Raw genomic sequence first — 19,572 nt, forward strand, 5'->3', positions numbered from 1 at the left:
ATGTAGTGTATATCAATTTCGGAAATGACAGAGGAATGTAAACAGTGGGGCACAATCCTGAAAGCTGAAGCTGATGCTGTAAATCGGCAAACACAAACAGGTGGTTCAGGGTCATTCAGGTCCCAGTATATGTTCATAAATGGTTACCGTATTTTCTGTATTATAAGTCGCTCCGGAGTATAAGTCGCACCAACCAAAAAATGCATAATGAAAAAGAAAACAACATATATAAGTCGCTCCTGAGAATAAGCCGCACCAGCCTTGGCAACTACCTGGGGATGGAGGCGTAACTGCATTATTGACAAGCCGCTCCCGGCAGCAAGTTGTTCAAGCTCTCATTTGCGATCTCGTTGCCCTAGCTGTTGCATTCGAGCTTTAAGCCCATGATTCGCTTTTTTTGTTTTCTTCATTACAGTAAGAGTAACCTCCGCTTTTCGCCAGTCCCTCACACGTTTCTCGCTCACTCCAAGCTTGCTTTCTTCTGCTCGATTACCGTTTTTTAAATCTTCAATGGTGCAGGAGTAGCTGATATACAATGTATATAATATATTGATATATAAGTCACACCTGAGTATAAGTCGCACCCCCAGCCAAACTACGGAAAAAAGTGTGACTTATAGTCCGGAAAATACGGTATAATTATTTCCTAAAATGACGATTAAGTGCCAGCAGAAAATTGATTTTTATCTTGTATAAATAAGTGTTTTGTATCTGATTTACTCCTTCCTCTATATTTTGCTTATCTTCAAAACACTGCAATCTCTTCTTTCTTCTGTAAAGGACACATTTGCACCAAAAGAACTGAAAGAAGTGTCTGGGAAGAGGAACACCACTTTCTCTCTCTCTCTCTCTTCGATCACTGACACTTCATGTTGGACAAAAAGTTCTACCAGTTTTTTCCCTATTCAATACAAAGTGTGTTCACTTTAACACAACAGATCTGGTGTGCTTTACTATTGATTTGCCCATTTTGATATTTTGAATCCCGTTCCTGCCAATATTCAGTCCAACAGTAGAACAAAGAAGAACAGAACTGTATTGGCAGAAATCAGTAAAAGCTGCATAACGCGTTACTTCATGGGTAATTAGAAATGCAAGGAAACAACCTCAAGATTTACTGAAGGCGCATGTTGTGTCCATACGAGCGGTGGTGGGCGGAGGGCGCTCAGAGGGCAGTGTTGGCGTCATGAGGTGAGGGCCTATATATAAGCCCTAATGCCTGCGGCTAGAGTTCCTGCATTTCCCTGATTCAGCCTAAACCATGGATACTTCAGATTCCTCCGCTCTGTCAAAGACTCACCGCGCAGTTCGCTTGAGGCTGGATCCTTCCACTCGACTTCTGGGCTATCTCTTCAGAAGAAAATATAGAGCCAAAAAGTGCAGAGCTTGTATTTCTATAGCTACTAAAAATGTCGTAGACCGAGAAAGAGGTGCTACTAAGCTTTATGGATTTATTGAAATGTGAAACGATTCTGCATTGTCATTGGCAGCACATACATGGAAATCAATGGTAAACCAAGATTAGCTACAGGTTCAGTATGCTCTTAAATGGTGATGTTATTGCTGATACAGGTAATTGTGAACCATTGTGGATCATGATGCCATCTATTATTTTTACTACGATACCATGAGAAAAGTGGGGTGTTGTGAATCTTATCTTGCAACTAATGAATTACATATCAAGGGGTTTTCAATTAAATAAACTGTCATGGAAAAGGATTAAATAAGGATCACTGGACTCTTCTTCATGAGGCTCGTCACCACCTGCTTATCTTGACAGTACGTTTGCCTGGATAGCCTCATTTGCCTGAACTTTACATTGTTGTTCATTGTTTTGCTTTTTGCTTTTAATGTTTGTGCAGTCCTGGCTCCTGTTGTGATATCGGGCTATACAAAACATCTGATTGACTGTTTCTGTCCAAGCCTTGATTAGTTGTCGTTGGCATTAGCTGCTTCTGCTAGCTACAGTGGGGGTCAGCCCTATGTTCCCCAGTACCTATGTTCCCCCACTTCTATTGATTAAGATTAGGCACCAGCCCACTATCCTTAAGGTTAGTGGCTAGGGCAGGGTCAGGGTTAAGATGATAGATATATGTATGAGGTTTCACTCTCATGACTTGTGATTGGTTGATGTACCAACTCGCCTACGAAAAAAAAAAAAAATCGCACCTGGGGAACATAGGTCGGCCTACGCACCCGCTACACTGTTTTGCACGGCGATCAAAAGTACTTTTATAGTGTAAAACTCACTCACGTTTGAATTATCCAGGTTAAAATGAAAAATGAGGTACAGCATGTCCATATTCACTGAGATTCGGCTGGTGAAAGTTGTGTTTTTGTGGTGACAGCCAAAACAGACAGTCCAGAATCGGATATTTAGATTCAATTGTCTACCTGATACCGTATGTCCCACAGGATCGGCTCCCTAAATAAATACTCAGTTCTTATGTGAAAATCATCAATATGACTATTTATCTAACAAACTAGCTCTATTTGGTGTATATGGAGCAACTCGTGTCGTGCTTCAGTATTATCAAATGGACCCCCACTTATGTTATATCCCCGTTTGCTGTGCACTATAGAGCTACTTTGCAAATGCTAAGCTTCACTGACTCTGCAGTATTTGATACACAAGGCCGAGGGGACAATGGCAGACCATACATCATGTAACGGAAGACTGGGGAAATCTCAGGAATCCAGCATTCACAGCTCGGAGGTGTCCACTTCAAAGACTGAGACCCATGACACGAAACAAGGTCAGCTTCTAAGTCGCTTCATCTTCACTGTGTCACTTGGGTTCAGGGGCAAGACTCATAAACATAGAATATTTCCAATATTCCCATGAGGAAGTAACGAAAATTGAGAGACAATAGGAACCAACCACAGTGGAATTACAGAGACAGTCATCTCGACATCAGTCCAAATGCTGCTGCTAAATATGAATTCCTCTGAGTTCTGTGCATTCCTTGGTATTTTTAGCAACAAAACATTAGCATACTGTACAGAAACTTTCTATTTAAATGTTCTTGGCAGCAGAAACCAGCAACATGTCTTGGGAACAGGCATCTGAGAAAGAAGAGCTTTTGCAGACATCAAAACAACCAAATATTCCCAATGCAACGGATGGTAAAGGCAGATTCTGTACAGCATTCAAGAATTAGCATTTTGTTCAGCTTTGCGCATGTTTTTCAGTATGTAAACAGTGCTGTGCTTTGGGGAATCATTTTGACCCGAGACAGATTCCATCGATTATAATCAAATGCAATTTCCCCCCACGTTTAGTTTTTTCTTAGCGTTAGTATGAGCTGTAGGTTTTGGCTGTATGTTTTGGCTTTCTTATAGGAATCTGCTTAACAATAATAACAACAGTTCCCAGAGGACCTTCAATAGCCTCCCCTTTTCCCATGTGCGCAGGCTGGAGTCACCAAACATTTCTGCTTTCTTCACTGAAGAACTCCATAACAATGTTGCCATGAATAAAAGGGTAAATCACTGTTTAATTACAGCCTTACAACGCTGAGATTGTGGAGTAAATTATACTCTAGGGCCACACTGTCAACACGCACTTTGGAGAAGAACGCAGAAAAGAGAAGCCTTTAATCAAGATCTGGAGAGACACGATGTAAGACTGCTGAAATTGTGCAGAGAATATGGTTTTGAAGTTCAGAAAAAAACATGCTTACAAATATTGTTCCTCATTAAAGAAAGAAAGAAAGTTGAGTTTTCTTGAGAAAGACAAACAAAAACACAATGCCACGTTTAAGTAAGCACCAAGCTGTCCAGGATCTTCCCTTCATAACAAAGGTTTTCAAAAAGTAGTAATCTGATTCTGGAGTTGTTTAGAATTGATGATGTGTCACTTTGAATCCAAGAAGCTTCTTCAGCTTTGACCATCCCCATTTTAATATCTTTGCTACAATGGTTCCTTGCCATGCAACACACCACTGATGCTCTTTTCGTCCTTTGTACCGCTTGAATCTTTCATTACTACTAAAACTCATTACCCATTAAGTTTTTGTCCGTGAGAGTAAATACTACACTGACAAAAAAGACAAATAATGGAGAGAGGGATATTGTACATCAAATTACACTAAACTTGGCTGTAAATACTGTTTAAGTGGCTCTAGCCCGCAGTTAGCTTTGCCCGTTAGCCTGTTAGCTTCTTATTTGTGATTCCACTAGTGTGTATTGGGGCCTTCCGACCCGGAACAGGGAAAGTTGCAAGAGTGATTTTCTGGCCAAAGACACCAGGGGGAGATGAAAGGCCCCCAATCATCCCATTAACACTTGTATTACCCCCAGAGGGACTACGAAAATGATTTAATAAGGTAAACAAGTTACTTACTGCTTTTATATTGAAATACTGTTCAGTTTCACCTTCTATTTAGATCTGAAATAATAGTGCCCCTGACACTCGCATAACCCTGGTTGGGAAACACTGCTCTATGGCATGTATTGGCAAACTTTAAGACCTCTGTCTGCCACTGTCTGCACACGAGTCTGAACTGGTCACAGGAGGGTCAAGCAAGTGCAATTCGCAAATAGGCTGTAACGTATCCTTTTTAGCCAATGTGTCAGAGTTTGTTATTCTCAGAGCTGATCTAGGCTAATGGGAAAAGAACACCAACAATACAGGGATAATCTAAACAATATTAAGATCTTCATTTTTGTCAATATATCCCACCACAAAGCTATAGTCAGCCCTTTATGTTTACGAAAAGAACTACACAAAACACAATCACCACCAATTCCCCACGTATATGACTTTCACAATAGCAACATAGAGTGATTTCACCCAAGCCTAGGTAAAAAGAGCCCCTCGCCATGGCACAAAACCAACAAGGGTACCGCTGACTTTCCACTGAACAACAAGCCAATTATTGTGACCTGGCTAAACGCGAGAGCATTTATTTTATCTGCTGCCTGTGGATTTGCAGAGGAATCCAGTGGAGGTCAAGCTCGGCCCGGATAAGTAGAAAGTGCTAGTTCATTATCTCGCTGAGCCGTGTGCACCTGAAGCGGACATGAATTATTTGTGTCAGAAATTCCTGCTCTGACAGAAGAACACCAAATCCCACCAGAAAAACATGGCTCAAACCTGCGGGCCTGAAGACTGTTCACTTTCTCTGTATGTGACTATGAATATGTCAAGGTCTACAGCAATATTCTAGGATTATATATTGCTGTTGTGTATGAAATCTTCTTTCAATATAGTCAATGTGTTTCTTAATGAAGTAATTCTAACTTGCAATAAATACTCTAATTAGAATGTCACTTCACAGATCTGTGTTGATGAGAAAAGTCTTGTATTTTCTGATCTTATATGTTGATTTTACTGAAAACAACGTTGATATTGAATAACCACACATTTTACATGGCATGTAAAACTGTTTATATCTACATTCTTTGTTTTGGTTCTCATGATGATGATAATCCAATGTTTGTGTCCTCATTTGCAGCTTCAATCGTCGTTGCAGTGTCATCCTAAATATCTGATGGTTCAGTACGTCTGTTTGTGTATGCAGTATTGGGTGAGCGGATTTCGGTTTCTCGACCCTTGTCTGTCTCCGGTGGATCCTATTGTAATTTCCTTCGTCTTATTAAGTCCACTCAAACAAAGAACCCAAAGCAAACACACAAAAGGAGACGTACGAGAAGAATAGGAGGACTTATGGCCCGGTGGTCGCGCAGGTGCAGGTGATGTGTCCACAGCTGCTGCAAGAGTTCAACAAACTGTCTTTGATTGAATGCAGTTCAAACACACATAGCAGCTGAATCACCTCGCAGATGAAAGAGAGCCAACCGTATCAAACTTTCCCATCTCCCAACAGGCACCCCGAACACACCGCAATGTAATAGGGCTGATACTATCAAGATGATTCTAAACCGCTATTGTAAGGACATAATGGGGAAGGCTTAGTAGCTCGAGTAAGATGTCCAACTGGATATCCATCTTTGGAGGAGGAAGAAAAACTGCTTACCATCTGCTCTGCCACAACAACAACTAGTGCAAAGTCATCATTACAAGTTCTAGCATTGCAGATGATGCTACACACGCTTACTGTGATAGAAAACAATGACTACATGGCTGCACTGCTGCTTTTTAACCAAGACACAGTTTTGGAATGATATATAAGGCAGTTTCTTTGTAGTATTGCTATAGTCATTAGATTTGTGACTTATGTTTCAATTCAGGTCACAGTGCAAGTTTCAAACACATCCAGGAGCATTGATATTGGAGAGAAGCCTGAAATGTGACCTCCTACAAAACTAATACAAGAATGAAATGCCTTTCAGACCCCACGAGGACAGGAAATGTTGTTTGTAAAGGATATCATATTATGGTGCCTAGTGCGACCCAAGATACTTAACTGCAAAACAGATTCAGACTTTTACATGATTTTTATAGACGATGGCAATAACAAGACCTGTAGTACATGCTTCATCATCTTTATAAAGACAAATATTTTGGAAGGACGACTCCCAGGATCAAAGACAGTGACTGATATCCTCGGTGTTGTCTGGCCTCAGGGATGCGTACGGGACAGGTGAGATGAAACGCCCTGTCAGCGCGTCTCTGTGTGAAGGGGGAAGACTAATGGATGAGAGACACACAAGACAGAAACAGCAACAGAAACTAATGGAGGTGTAAAACGAGATTGGGATTGAGGCCACGACTATGGTGTTTACGGAGAGCTGAATGCGGACTCCCGGTAAAGGAAACAGAGGTTAATGTAAGGTTAAGGGAAGCCGCAAGCTAGCAGATTGGCCAGCACTTTTGTCTCGCTGCAAGAAGGTCCTGGGTTCATCAAGCATGTTGAATCTGAGAGAGACAGAGAAGACACTGAACTTTGTGACCGTTTTTGTTTCATGTGGTCCAGACATTACAAAGATCCATCCATCCATCCATTTTCTTCCACTTCTCCGCTGTCGGATCGTGGGGGCAGCTGTATGAGCTGCCCAAATCACATTGCACCTGCCCCCATGGCTCCTCCTGCATGTGGTGGGTCCATAGAAGGACGGCCTCTTGATTCTCAGGTCTGTTGGTCTCTCATAAGAGGGTTCTGAACCGCTGTTTGTCTGACCCGCCACCTAGAACCAGTTTATCATGGGAGACCCTACCAGGGGCATTAAGCCCCCGACAACAGAGCTCCCAGGACCATTCGTGCACTCAAATCCCTCCACCACTTTAAGGTGGCAGTTCCGGGAGGGAACATAGATATTAACCATAAACCAAGTCGGAAAAATTCAGCATTGTGACGGTTACCATAGTTACTACAATCCAAATCATAGCTACCCACCAACTCAATTTTAAATGATAGGCTGTGTAGAAAGTTGTGATATCATGTGAACGCAACCTATTCGAATCTAGCTCATGATATGAGAATGGTGGCGCATCTGACAGCACCCAGCTCAAAGGTCAAATGCAAGAGGACAAATCTTTGCTTTTTTGTGATGTTTATTATTGATTTTGTCAGACACAGAAAGGGACATTCACTGCCAACTTGTCAGGATCAGTGGGTGATGGAGTAGCACAAATCCTTCACCAGGATCTTGGTCAGGAGTATCTAAGTGGAGGATTGGTCTAAGGCACATATTTTAGATTAGAGTAAACAACTACCTGCTAAACTAATGCTACAAAAAAAAATAATGCCTGTTTTTACTATAGATGGAAATGGTATTTGAACAACTATACTTGTTTTCCAAGTATGCAGTGTGTTTGGGTATATCATTGCACAATGCAAGTCTGTGTGATGTAACCTCTATCAGCACTAGTATGTCTTTTGTGAAGCTGGTTGTCGTGGTAACAGACACTTTAACGCTAAATCACAGAAATATCTTGGATCAAGCTGCTTTTTTTTCTGATCTTGTGGCGTAAAATAGCTTTGACGCGTCTCCTGAAAAAAAAAAAAAAGGACTACAGAGTTACAAAGTATACAAACATCTTTTTATTTTGTGAGCATATGAAAGCGTGTGGGTTTCAGATTTATCTACAAAGAGAAAGATACCTGTTGCTAAACACATTTATACTGATTCAGAAATAGCTTGAAAGTAAATGCCTCTCTTTGATTTCCTCCTCAGATTAAAGGATGAAATACAATATGGACAACGCGTGCTTAGAGGAGAAAAACAACTTTATTCTTGTTTGTAGACGTGTTGCTTTATCTCAACTCAAAGGCACCATCAGAGGCTCAGGTGGTGGTACAGTGGTTCCCTTATACCGCAGTCGGAAGTTCGTTCCCAGCTCTTGAAAGGCACTACATGTAAAAATGTAAGTGTAAGGCATTCTTAGCTACTTAGCAGGACGTCAAGGAAATCAAACTCACTACTGCACAGTTCATTGTGTATACCGGACAAATAACTTACTGGAAACTAGGTGGAAACTTGGCGATTAGAAGCAATTTGTTCATCTCATGAGAGAACCAGTCCTACTCTGAGAAAAGATTGAAATACGAGCTCCAGATCCAATACAAGAACCTATGCATTTCAGAGCAGGTTTAAATGACATGGTTAGCCTGTCTTCATCGGAACCGCAATACCTAAAAAACTATGGCAGTTAATATGCTAATTGCCACCATTCGACATTTGATTGCGATTGATTGTGATTAATTTTGTAGCGCTACTGGAAACAGTGAAATGCTTATCCGTCCTCTCCAAAATGACTAAATAAAGCTTGATATTAGGAAGTTTGTGGTTTTAAGTCTCCTTGGTTTATGACAAATTCACTTACATTATTACAATCCGGTGCAGATAGGATATAGTGGTCAGACTGGCAGGCAGGAGGGAGTGCGATTTGACCCGTTCACTGAGCGCAGGCTGCCAACTCTGCGCCACATTAAACAGCACTATCCAGCTACTTTGTATGTCTCCTGAGTTTGACCTGGTTTTTATGCCGCAACCTTCATACGGTATAATATTCTGATTGTGTTACAGCGTGGGGGACTAAACCAGGATTTATCTCAAGACTAATGAGGTTAAACTAAGACTAAACCAGGTCCCGACAAGGGTGTGTAATGTATAGACAATCAAACATTATTATCAAAGCAGTCTTCAGTAAACTAGATTGTACCTAGACGCCAACACCGGGTCTAGGGAGGCCTCTGTCAAATATCAATCCACAACTGAACCAGGGCTTAAAGGGGCTAGATGCACGTTAGCCATTTTATACTCACTACTGCCAACTCAGGCCACATGTGTAACTGCACCTTCTATATTAAGCTGGTGCATGATGGCAATTCGGACCCGAAGTAAAACTTTTTGAGTGACAGTGTAGGATTTTAGAGGCAGTTGTGGTGCTCATTCTACACATTAGGGCATTGCTGGAACATTTTTAAACTCTGTATAGTCCCTTGAAATTGGGAAAAAGCAGCATCGAACCTAATCCGGGGAATAAGGTTTGAACAAGGTTGAAACTACAGAACTAAATAAAGATCAAACTAAAACAATGTAAGCCATTATTACTACTATAAATCCAATTGTGTCAAAACAAAACAAGATACGGACAAAAACACAGCTACAATGGAACTGAATGGGAAAAGATCATGACTAAAACTGAACATTTGCACATTTTCTTATCACTATGCATTTTGATTTAGGCTGTGTTTGCAAAAAAATGTGTTTTAAATGCAAGACCTTGGTGATTTTGCTCTAATATGTAAGTAAACCTAGACTAAACAAGACATACGCTTGCTATAATATGAAAAGGGAAGTCTCAGCACCACCACTCATACGCACAGTTCGCCCTTGTAACTTACATACACCCCTAGTAGTTATCCATCCCTCATCAGCTCTTTCTAGTCTAGTAACTTTGACCTTCTTTTCTCCATACAGCGACTGCGTTACTGATGGGAGTGTGTAGGTCTATAAAGCACATTATAATCAAAAGCCGGGAGGACTCCCTCTTGGCCCATGTTTATTGACCGAGATAAAGACGGTCATTGCTCTCTCACCGCCAACCTACTTCCTGCTTCCACCGAACGAAGGAGGGGAAGACAAAATGCACTTAAGCCTTGGCAATGTCAGGGCAGATCCCATCTTGCCAATAAAGCTCCTTGAATGGATTAGATAGAATTGGCTCGCGCAGTTGTAGGTCAGCTCAACTTCTGCGTTTCCCAAGAGAGTTCCCAGCCTTCCTCCGCAACATGTTAATGCACTTACTGCTGTTTAAAGAGGCTATACTATTATAATTTCTTTATTATCTTTGAGAAACAATCTGTCTTTTCGAGAAAACCACAGCACACTTGGGCCAGGTGGTTCCTTTCTCCATGTGTCAGCACAAGTTTCTTCCGATTGATGCTGCAGTTTCCCCTACCACTTAAAATATGTTCATGTGGTTTCTCTGTGGGACCAGTCATCCCCTGAAACAACCGGCCAACAGGGGGCAGTAGAGGGAATTGTCTCATATCCTTTTTAAGAACAAAAAGATTATCACTTTTCTTTTATGTAATTCAGACAACAAAGTAAAAACAGCTTTGAGGGATCCATGAAAACTACTGGATGGTAGTTTGTCGAGAATTTGTTGAACGTTCATTAGGCATAGGCAACACCAGAAAATATCAGCTTAATAAAATACATGCCAGCCCTGCAGTAATGCCTCTCCTATTTCCCATGGCGCACTGGAGGCATTTCCGTGGTGTCGGCTACAGAAGTTTAAATTACTCCTGTTTCTGTTACACTATCTCTACATTTTCTTCCCTGATTTCCCGTGCTGCCGTCCCGCTCGCTGCAGTGCTTGTGGTCGGGGAGTGAGACGCATGGTCTAGCCACGCTGACCGATAAAAGCAGCCTTTTGCCTGTGTAGTTTAGTCGGTCTGTCTGTGAGGAGCATAGGCCCAGAATTAAGCAAGGACGTTGTTTATTTTCAATGGAAACACGCCACAGCGACTTATTGGATGGGATCGACATATGGTCTAGCGCTCAACCGAGGGGCAATTTCTGCGAGTTGGCAAGCAACCTTTAAAATTACTGGGTTGGAAAAAATATTACTGACCAGACATCTTTGTCCTTTAAGGCCGATTTGGAGGATTGGCACAGTGGCATTGTAATTAGGAGGTTGAACGTTCAATGCTCTCCATGACCACCCTTCTTTTATCAACAAGGTCAGAAACATAGCGCTCCCTGTAGGTGGATGTGCTTTAAAACAACTCTTTTTGGACCGAATAAAACAACCATAATAAAGCTCCAATCACAGATAATGCAACTGTGTGTGTTAAGGGACGTTCCACCTCTCATTTAAAGAGGCTCCATCAGCAAAATCATTTTAGCAGGAGGATGAATACCAATCCAGGAGGGAGGTATTTACCTTGTTATTGATGCCCCCCCATCTGAGCCAATAAAACAGAGGCTATTGAAGTTGAAGTATAGCTTTTCATTCAAAGGGTGGGTGGTACCAATAACAAGGTAACCCCTCCCGATACAAATTCAGTCTAGTATTACAAAGAATACTGTTAGTTTGCTGACGAAGCCTCTCCAGGTGGGAGGTGAAACATCCTCAACACTAAAACAACCCAGTACGGCTGAGAAATTAAGAACCTGTGTCCTTTCTTATGAAGCAAAGCAGCATAACCACAATTACACAAGAACTTTATTACTTTATTAACGTCCATGGAGTCGGTGCCAATTGCTTTTTAATTAACCCAAGTCTGAACATAAAGAGGTAGAATTTCTTTCATCTGTCTTTACTGTATTCAAATTGGTTTCTCATTACTACACAAAGCTCTTTATTGGAAAACCGAGAAGGCTTTTTTTAATGGTAATGCGACACAGACATCTCCTGCAGCTTCACAACAAGACCCGAGAATAATGAAAAGCGCAGCTGACCAAAGCAACATAAAACTGCAGCAATGAAAGTATTTTTAGCACCATTCATGTCTCAGGCTCCAACCAATGACTATGAATGGTGCTGTTAGCTGTACCCAGCTCCTCCCCATCTTACGCCCTTTCTGTCCATCGGGCCGAGCGACTGCAGGAATGCCTGGTTCAGCTCAGTATAAAAGTGTGTGTAATGTGTAGCAGTGAGACAAAGCCATGCACTGTGGACAACACAACACAATAAAGCACTGAATGGAGCCTATTAACTCATCGCTCACAAATGCGCAGTCAAACAGAGGGATGCACTTCACAGAGCGCCGGGCTGAAGCGACCATTCAGAAGGCTTCATAACAACAAAACATAGCCAAAATATAACAACAAAATATAGCAGCAAATAAAGTGAGGAACTGGACTAGCAGGAGGGAGGAGTTAGTCGGTCGTGCCATCAGCCTTTCCCTGTTGTTTAAGTCTCAGCTCAATAATTACCTGTGTTAGGGTAAGTCATTAGGCCATCTGCGGCTCATTTAGTCTGTTCCTGCCTGTTTGGGTGTCGTTTAGTCATAATTTAGTTCAAGTATATTGGTTGAGATTTTGAGTATTTTTTCTCTTTTATTTTTGTGAATAAAATGTAACTTTTTAACATGTTATCTATAATTAAAACCTTAATATTCTTCCGCATCGCTCACTCAACAATCAATAATTTCAAATAAAATTTTATTTTTTGTTTCATTTGTTGTGTACAGCTTTTAATCTTTTTTTTTTCATATTAGGCATATTATATTATACTTTATATAGTCAGGTTTACAGCCTTTTCTTCGGCAGAAACAGTGCCTAGTTTTAGACGGTGCAAGATGTTTGGGCGTTAAAGCAGTACTAAGTAACTTGTTTACCTTAATAGAATCCTTCTCCCTCTGGGGGTAATACAACTGTTGATGGGATGATTGGGGGTCTTTCATCTCCCCCTGGGGTCTCTGGACAGAAAACCACACTTGCAGCTTTCCTGCACCAGGTTGGAGGCCCCAATACACACTAATGGAATCAGGAACATCACGGGCAAAGCTAACTGCGGGCTAGCGCCACTTAAACATTATTTACAGCCAAGTTGAATGAAAAAAAAAACATCTTCATTGTGTAATTGGATGTACAATATCCCTCTCTCCCTTTGTCTTTCCTGTCAGCGTAGTATTTACTCTCACAGAAAATGAATGAATAAAAAACCGGAACATGCTACGACACCAGCAGTGGCGCTCATGGCCTCTATGGGCATGAGTTACTTAGTAGCTACTGCTTTAAATGAAACTAGAGGAATGAAGCATGAAACATTTGTTTTGTGTGAGCTCTGGTTTGTATAAAAGGTCTGTCTAAGTTCACGAATCAGCTACATTGATTTATTCTATTTTGAAAAATTATAATTGAATCATAAATCGAAATCAATCAATATGAAGAAATGCAATAGTCCGGCCCTAGGCTAAACTGGGTGTAAACTGTGTTTAAACCATAAAAAAACTATTATTACACCCATTACAAAAGCATGAAGTGACAAACATGCAAAAGCTCAAGCACCACCAGCGTGACTCACACCACAGTTTGAGAACCACAACTTTAAGCTTATCACCGATTGCATCACTACCACAGAACTACATTATCTCATGTTTTTTCAGATATTGCTCAACCCTGACCACAACCACAAAGGGACCTGTCAACACGCAGCTAAGCATGATGGGAGATCTGTGAATCAAAGTGACTCTTCATCCCTAATCTTGCAGGTCTTCCTCCGTGTTCCCAGGCATGGATCAGAGGAGGCCATTGGGGGGTGGGGGGGCCACAGTACCTCCCACACTCTCATGAATGAATCGGCCCATTGTGACCGCACTGCAGCTCACAACACTGTGTCCTTCTGGTACGGGACTCGACGGGCTTTATTTTGGCAACTGCAGCCAGCAACACCGTGAATAACATAGAAATGCAGAGGAATAAGGAATCTGCACGCCTTGCTATTGCCATGTGAACTAGCTGAGATGTTTAGTTTCCTTGAAAGATATCCAAGATTCAATTCATCTTGTCCCCTGAAGTGACAACAAATGAATTATTTTACAGTCAGTATTTCAGCCCAAATGTACCTAATAAATCACAAGCCACTTAAGAATAACCCATTGCCTTTGTTCCTGTATGATCCAATGTTATTGCGCTCTGATTAATGACTGACCTGGATTCATGGAGCCAGATCCCAGGACTTTGTAATATCATCCAAGATAAAATAACAGCATGTGATGAGTAAAGCATTAAGTTACAGTCAGATTTATGGGGCACTTCCAGTGTATATCGGACTCCTCTGGATAATTTCCCCATTATCAAACGCCCACGTGATGACTGGCCACAAACCACAATTTACAATAGCAACAGGTCCTGGGTTTAATTCAGACTTAGTCCTTACAGTTAACTCCTAGTTTTGACCAAATCTTTAGCCCTGTTGGCATCATTCAAGCCCAAACCCGCAAAGTCAGTCAAAACTTAAGCCAAAAATCGGATCAAAAGTGCAACAATTATTCACATTTGGCCCGGTCATGCACCTTGTTGGCTCAGTGACGACTACATACTAAGCAGAGGCGGTAACTTTAGCCTTTGGCCCCATGAGCGCCCTCCCCCGAGCACACTTCTCACTATCACACTCACACTTTCCCTGTCACGTCTTCATTTTTAGCAGCCGGCCGCGTTACATGCAATACGAGACGCACACACTCAAAGGCTGCTGGGAAATGTGAATGACTGAAAGTACCATGAAGTCGTCAAATACAATGGTTCCTAATAGCAACGATGACTAATTGAATGGGTATTGGACAGACTGACATTGGTGGGAAATCATTATCTAAGTCAGTGTTTTGAGCTTTTTTCTGACAGTGTTACTACAACAAAACACTCTGTCAATCAAAACATTACAAAGAGAGCTCGGTAAGCTTTATGCCAGATTTTGATTCATGGGGAGAGGCCGAGTAATTAAAAGATAAAACCATAATAAACCAGGAGCCACAATTGCAAAACAGTAACAACACACATGAAAGTTACACAGTGACTTGAATCAGCTGACCCAGGATTCTCCAAATGTAATCATTGAATGTTTTTTGCTATAAGGCCATTTCCAACTGAAGAAAACTGGCTGATTATGGCGGGTTGACAGCCAGTGACTCAGCCGTCTGACCCACCCGACAACCATCTCCCCGAATGCAGCCTTAGACCGCAGCTGTAACTCCATTACAGCGGGACACTCCCAATATGTTCCCGTGGGATGTTGTTACCGGCACTGTTCCCCTTCACCAATGTGCGAAATGAATAACGCCAGATTACTGTCACTCACTACTAGTCAGTCATACACACAGAATAGACATACTGAGGAATTCGGGAGTAAAATAAATTGTTAAAGAATTACATTATAAGACTCCATGAAGAAAGGATATGTTATTGTCTGTAGAGGGCATTATATTATCAAATTACACTGCCTGACCAAAATAAAGTTGTTGGTGAGGTCTAGGTTCGGCGACACTATGTGCACAAAGAATGAGATTCCGCCGACTACCTGAACATCCTGAATGACCACTTTACTCCATCCATGGATTTCTTCTTCCCTGATGGCACGGGCATATTCCAAGATGACAATGCCAGGATTCATCAGGCTCACATTGAGATTGAGTGGTTCAGGGAGCATGAGACATAAATTTCGCTCACAGGCAGTGTATATATGAACATAATTACTATTTTGATTTGCAATTAATCTTGTTGACCTAAGCCACAAGAACAAAGTCTAATATATATGTATATGTATGTATATATAAATAAATGTACAGGCAAAACAACTCAAATCATTACTCACAATCATCTTTTTATAGGTGCGAAAATAAGCACCTGTGAAAATCCTATGGAGACGAGTTGTAAGAAAATCAAATCTTGCATAGATAGAGCTCAGCCACCCACATTTCCACCCACGAACATCCATTTGGACCGAGAAGCAACAGGCAAGCCAATTATCCATCAACTTATCGTTTGAAGACACCGTGACCCTTTCTGATACTGTGAGACAAAAAAAAACAGTGAGGAAACACAAAGCACAAACGAGGATATTATGAGCGCTTAATAAAACCTTCTGTCAGCAAGAATGGATTTAATTAAAATGACTGTGCGTATACTGTGGAGAATGACAGAAAATGTCTCTCAAGCAGCTCGGACTTACGTAATAATGAAATCTTTGAAGGGCTCCTATAAGGCAAGACTCTAACTTTACAATGATGGAAATACAATATATGTCATGGGCTGGACTAAAAAACTGGAATGTAAGGGTAAAAGCCTTATTGACATTATTAATGACTCAAATCTCTAAAACTGAAGACAGGTCACCACTGCTCCTGACAGGTCTGGGGAGGCACTGAAGGATGGGTCACATGCAGACGACATCTCCTTTAGGAGCCGGTAAAGCTACACAACTATGCTACCAGCTTGCTGCAGACAGTCTCATATCTTTTTGCATCTACAGAGGTTGTAAGTCCCTCTCACCCCTCTCTTCTCCTCCTGCTCCCCTTCGCTGCACAGCTGTTTCAATAAAGAGAAAATAATCTTGCAGTGTTTTTACTTTGTGATGAAAGGATTAAGATTAACACTGAGTGATGAGCGAAGCATTTTCTTGATACATAGGGCCTCGGGAGGGGCTGCCACCACGATACTCATAATGGCCACTGGAGAAGATTCCAATAACTCCAGGTCTGTTTTTGATTAAATACCCCCCATTAATCTAGGCCTGTATTTGGAGATGGTACTTGGTGTTAAAAGGTTTGAGAACCATTGCTCACCCAAAAGACACGTCTCCTTTGTCGCACATCTCTAACCTTGAATTGAATCCAAAAACATTTCATTCACTTAACAAACAAAGCAACTAACTAACACAGCAGCTTTGGTTAACAACATTTGCTCAGCCTTTAAATATTCCCAATCAAATCTAGACATTTTATCATGCTGAATGAAGCTTTTCAATTCATATGAAAACTCTCTTGCTGGCGTTGTCATTCTATTCAGTCTGATGGATGCAACACACACACACACACAACACACTTTGTCTTCAATTCATTTACAGCAGCCTCTGTGGCCTTCCAAGAGTCAGGGTGTCCAGCCAGACATCCTCTCTCTCTCTCTCTCCGTCCTCTCATGTATTTTTTTTGCCATCTTTCATCCAGAGAACAGAACGGGGGAGCAGGCGAACGGACCAGTTTGTTGCTATGTCCTTTGTGAGTCATCCCTGTCATACCTCACTGTCCGTGCATCACAGAAATAATAGCCTTGAAATAAAGGCAGTAAAAAAAAAATGGAAATGGAAAGTTTAAGATTCTAAGTCGTACTACAACTGGACTATGACAGGTATGGCCTACGTTGTAGTGGAGTGGAAGATTGATGATTCATTCAGTGTTTCTCGGAGCCAGAACCAACTACTTGCAACTTACAAAAATGCGATGAAGCCTGTTTATTTGAAGAAGCAGTGATGACTTGAAATGTCTGTCCATTTTCTGTGGTATTAGAATAAGTTTAAAAGTAACATGCATCAGAAAAAGAAATAATTCCAATTGCCTTTTCCGATAGGGAGACAATTTGCAATGGCAACAGCGTCATTTCTCAAAGCAGGGATTCAACATTGATTTGGCTCTGGTCTTGTTTTGGTTGCTCTTACGTCGCTTGCATCTTATTTTTATCGCGGCTTGGGGCAGACGGATGAGAACTCGTGTGTCATAACCATATAATAGCTAATACAACAACTGGCAAAGTAAAGCATCAACATCTGCAAAGTCCATCCGAGACGCAACCTTTCAAAGACCTGACATCACTTGATATCAGAATCTTAATAAAAGTAGATTTATATTAGTCCTGCCATGTACTTAAAACATGCCCTAACTTGTGAGCATGATGTCAGGGTTGCTGTATTCCCTCTATTTCTGTTGTCCAAATGGCCTCTTCCTGCAGGGCACTATGGGTCATCACTGACGACTTTTTTTTCTTTTTCTTTTTCCCCAGCTCTTTAACGTGGCCATGCATCTGTGTGAGAGCGCGCCTTGTCTATTCTTGGAGAATACCAAAGGGAGACCCAGTGACTGCCTCCCTGACCCCCACCCCGCAGGATCTGACAAGATATCACTCCCAACACCGCCAGAACACAGACGTACACTTCGAAACACAGGCTTTTGTAGTGGAAGACATCGTAGCCTATACCAACCCAAGAGTTAGCATTCTGTCAAAAAAAGCTGAGACATTGGAAGACTATGAACGAAGTGGCAATCTGCTAGTTTGGAGTTAACAGGTTGCTTCCTCACTACAGTGCCACTATTTGCCTGTCGTCTCACCCTCCCAAACTTCTATTGACACAGTCCGAGAGGATCCCCCCAAATGTCTAGTGTCGCGTGTGTACGTGCACCATGACGCGCGCGTAAACACAAACTAAAAAACCCAGCACGCCCTGTCCCTTCTTTATTATAACCAGCACAGCACGAGAATCCCTTTACGCTTTTTTTCCCAGCAAAGTTTTACAAGGCAACGCAAGTGTCCTTACCTCTTCTTTCACTCCCGCTTGTCTCGTGTCCTGCTCTCTCTCTCTCTCTCTCTTTCCTCCAAAAAACTCAGGTCACGACGTAGCCAAGACGAGGAGAAATCAAGCCGCCTTTTCCTCTCCTGCACTCAGCCAAAACGAGTGCCGCTGGCTCGAGCTCCCGACGTGCAAAGAAGAAGCGGTGCTGGTGGCTACAAGACTACTCTAGCACCTTGTTGTGTGTGCGTGGATGCGTAAGTGTGTGTGGGAATACTTCGGTGTGACAGCTCATGGAGAGACTGAGCAGAGCGCAGCGCACAGACCGGGGGAACTAGGGGGAGTTCCCGTTAGCGGCTCGGCGGGGCGGGGTGTAGCGGTAGACTGACAGCCACGACGCGATTCAGGCTCCCGGGCTGCGAGTATCCAGCCTCCACCTCTGTCTGCCTGCGAGCTACAAGTGAGATTAACAGGTACATTTACTTAGCCGCGGGATATAGGGTTGTGATAGGCGCGACTTCGAGGGTCACGTGGTAAAGCTTCACGCTTATTTGTCGATCTTGGACTAGGGCTGGAGTCTGTCATATTTTGGAATCAAAGAGTCAATTCATGAGCCTAAATTGATTTATGTGTTTACTGAGAATGTGAGGTAGGCTTTTATAGGTCTAGACCAGCAGTTTCCAAAGTGGGGTCCAAGGCACTTAAGTGGGGGCCCCTCAAATCTTGTCTACAAAACACGACCATTGAAAAAGCACTGATTTTGAAAGGCAATGCGACACTTAAGTTCCTACCACTTTAAATATTTTTAGCTTAGTTATTCATACTGGGGGGGCCCTTTTTGGATCAAGGGGTTTCTCGGACTGATGATGATGATTTAATCCGGCCCCTGCCCTGTAGAGCATAAATTCCAGAGTATGTCAAAAAAAAAAAAGTAAGTCTCTAGCCCATTCCTGTGCGGAGTTATGCATTTTGAAAGAATAACCAGAATGCTCATTCTAGCCACTAGGGGGCATTAAATAAATAAATAAAAAGGATAGAGTTCCACACGTGTCCAGCAGAGGGCACTGACATAATAAGAGCTCAGGATATGAACAACACATTATATAGCCATGTGGTAAATGGACAGTCTGCCCCAGGGCGGCTGTGGCTTCAATAACAGTTTACCACCACCAAGTGAATGAATAATGACGACTGTACTTTCAGGAACTTGT

General features: G+C 42.0%; 1 protein-coding gene across 1 annotated transcript in view; it reads right to left on the reverse strand.

Annotated features, from left to right (window-relative positions):
* The window catches only part of ppp2r3a (protein phosphatase 2, regulatory subunit B'', alpha), a 73,093-nt gene extending 54,287 nt beyond the window's left edge, over positions 1–18,806 (reverse strand). Inside the window, exon 1 of the mRNA XM_079573373.1 lies at positions 18,389–18,806. The gene's annotated coding sequence lies outside the window, so the exon portion shown is untranslated. The remainder of the gene's footprint in view (positions 1–18,388) is intronic.
* Between the last annotated feature and the right edge of the window lie 766 nt (positions 18,807–19,572).

The sequence above is a fragment of the Gobius niger genome (genome assembly GCF_951799975.1).
Source record: "Gobius niger genome assembly, chromosome: 16".
In the NCBI taxonomy this organism is placed as follows: domain Eukaryota; kingdom Metazoa; phylum Chordata; class Actinopteri; order Gobiiformes; family Gobiidae; genus Gobius; species Gobius niger.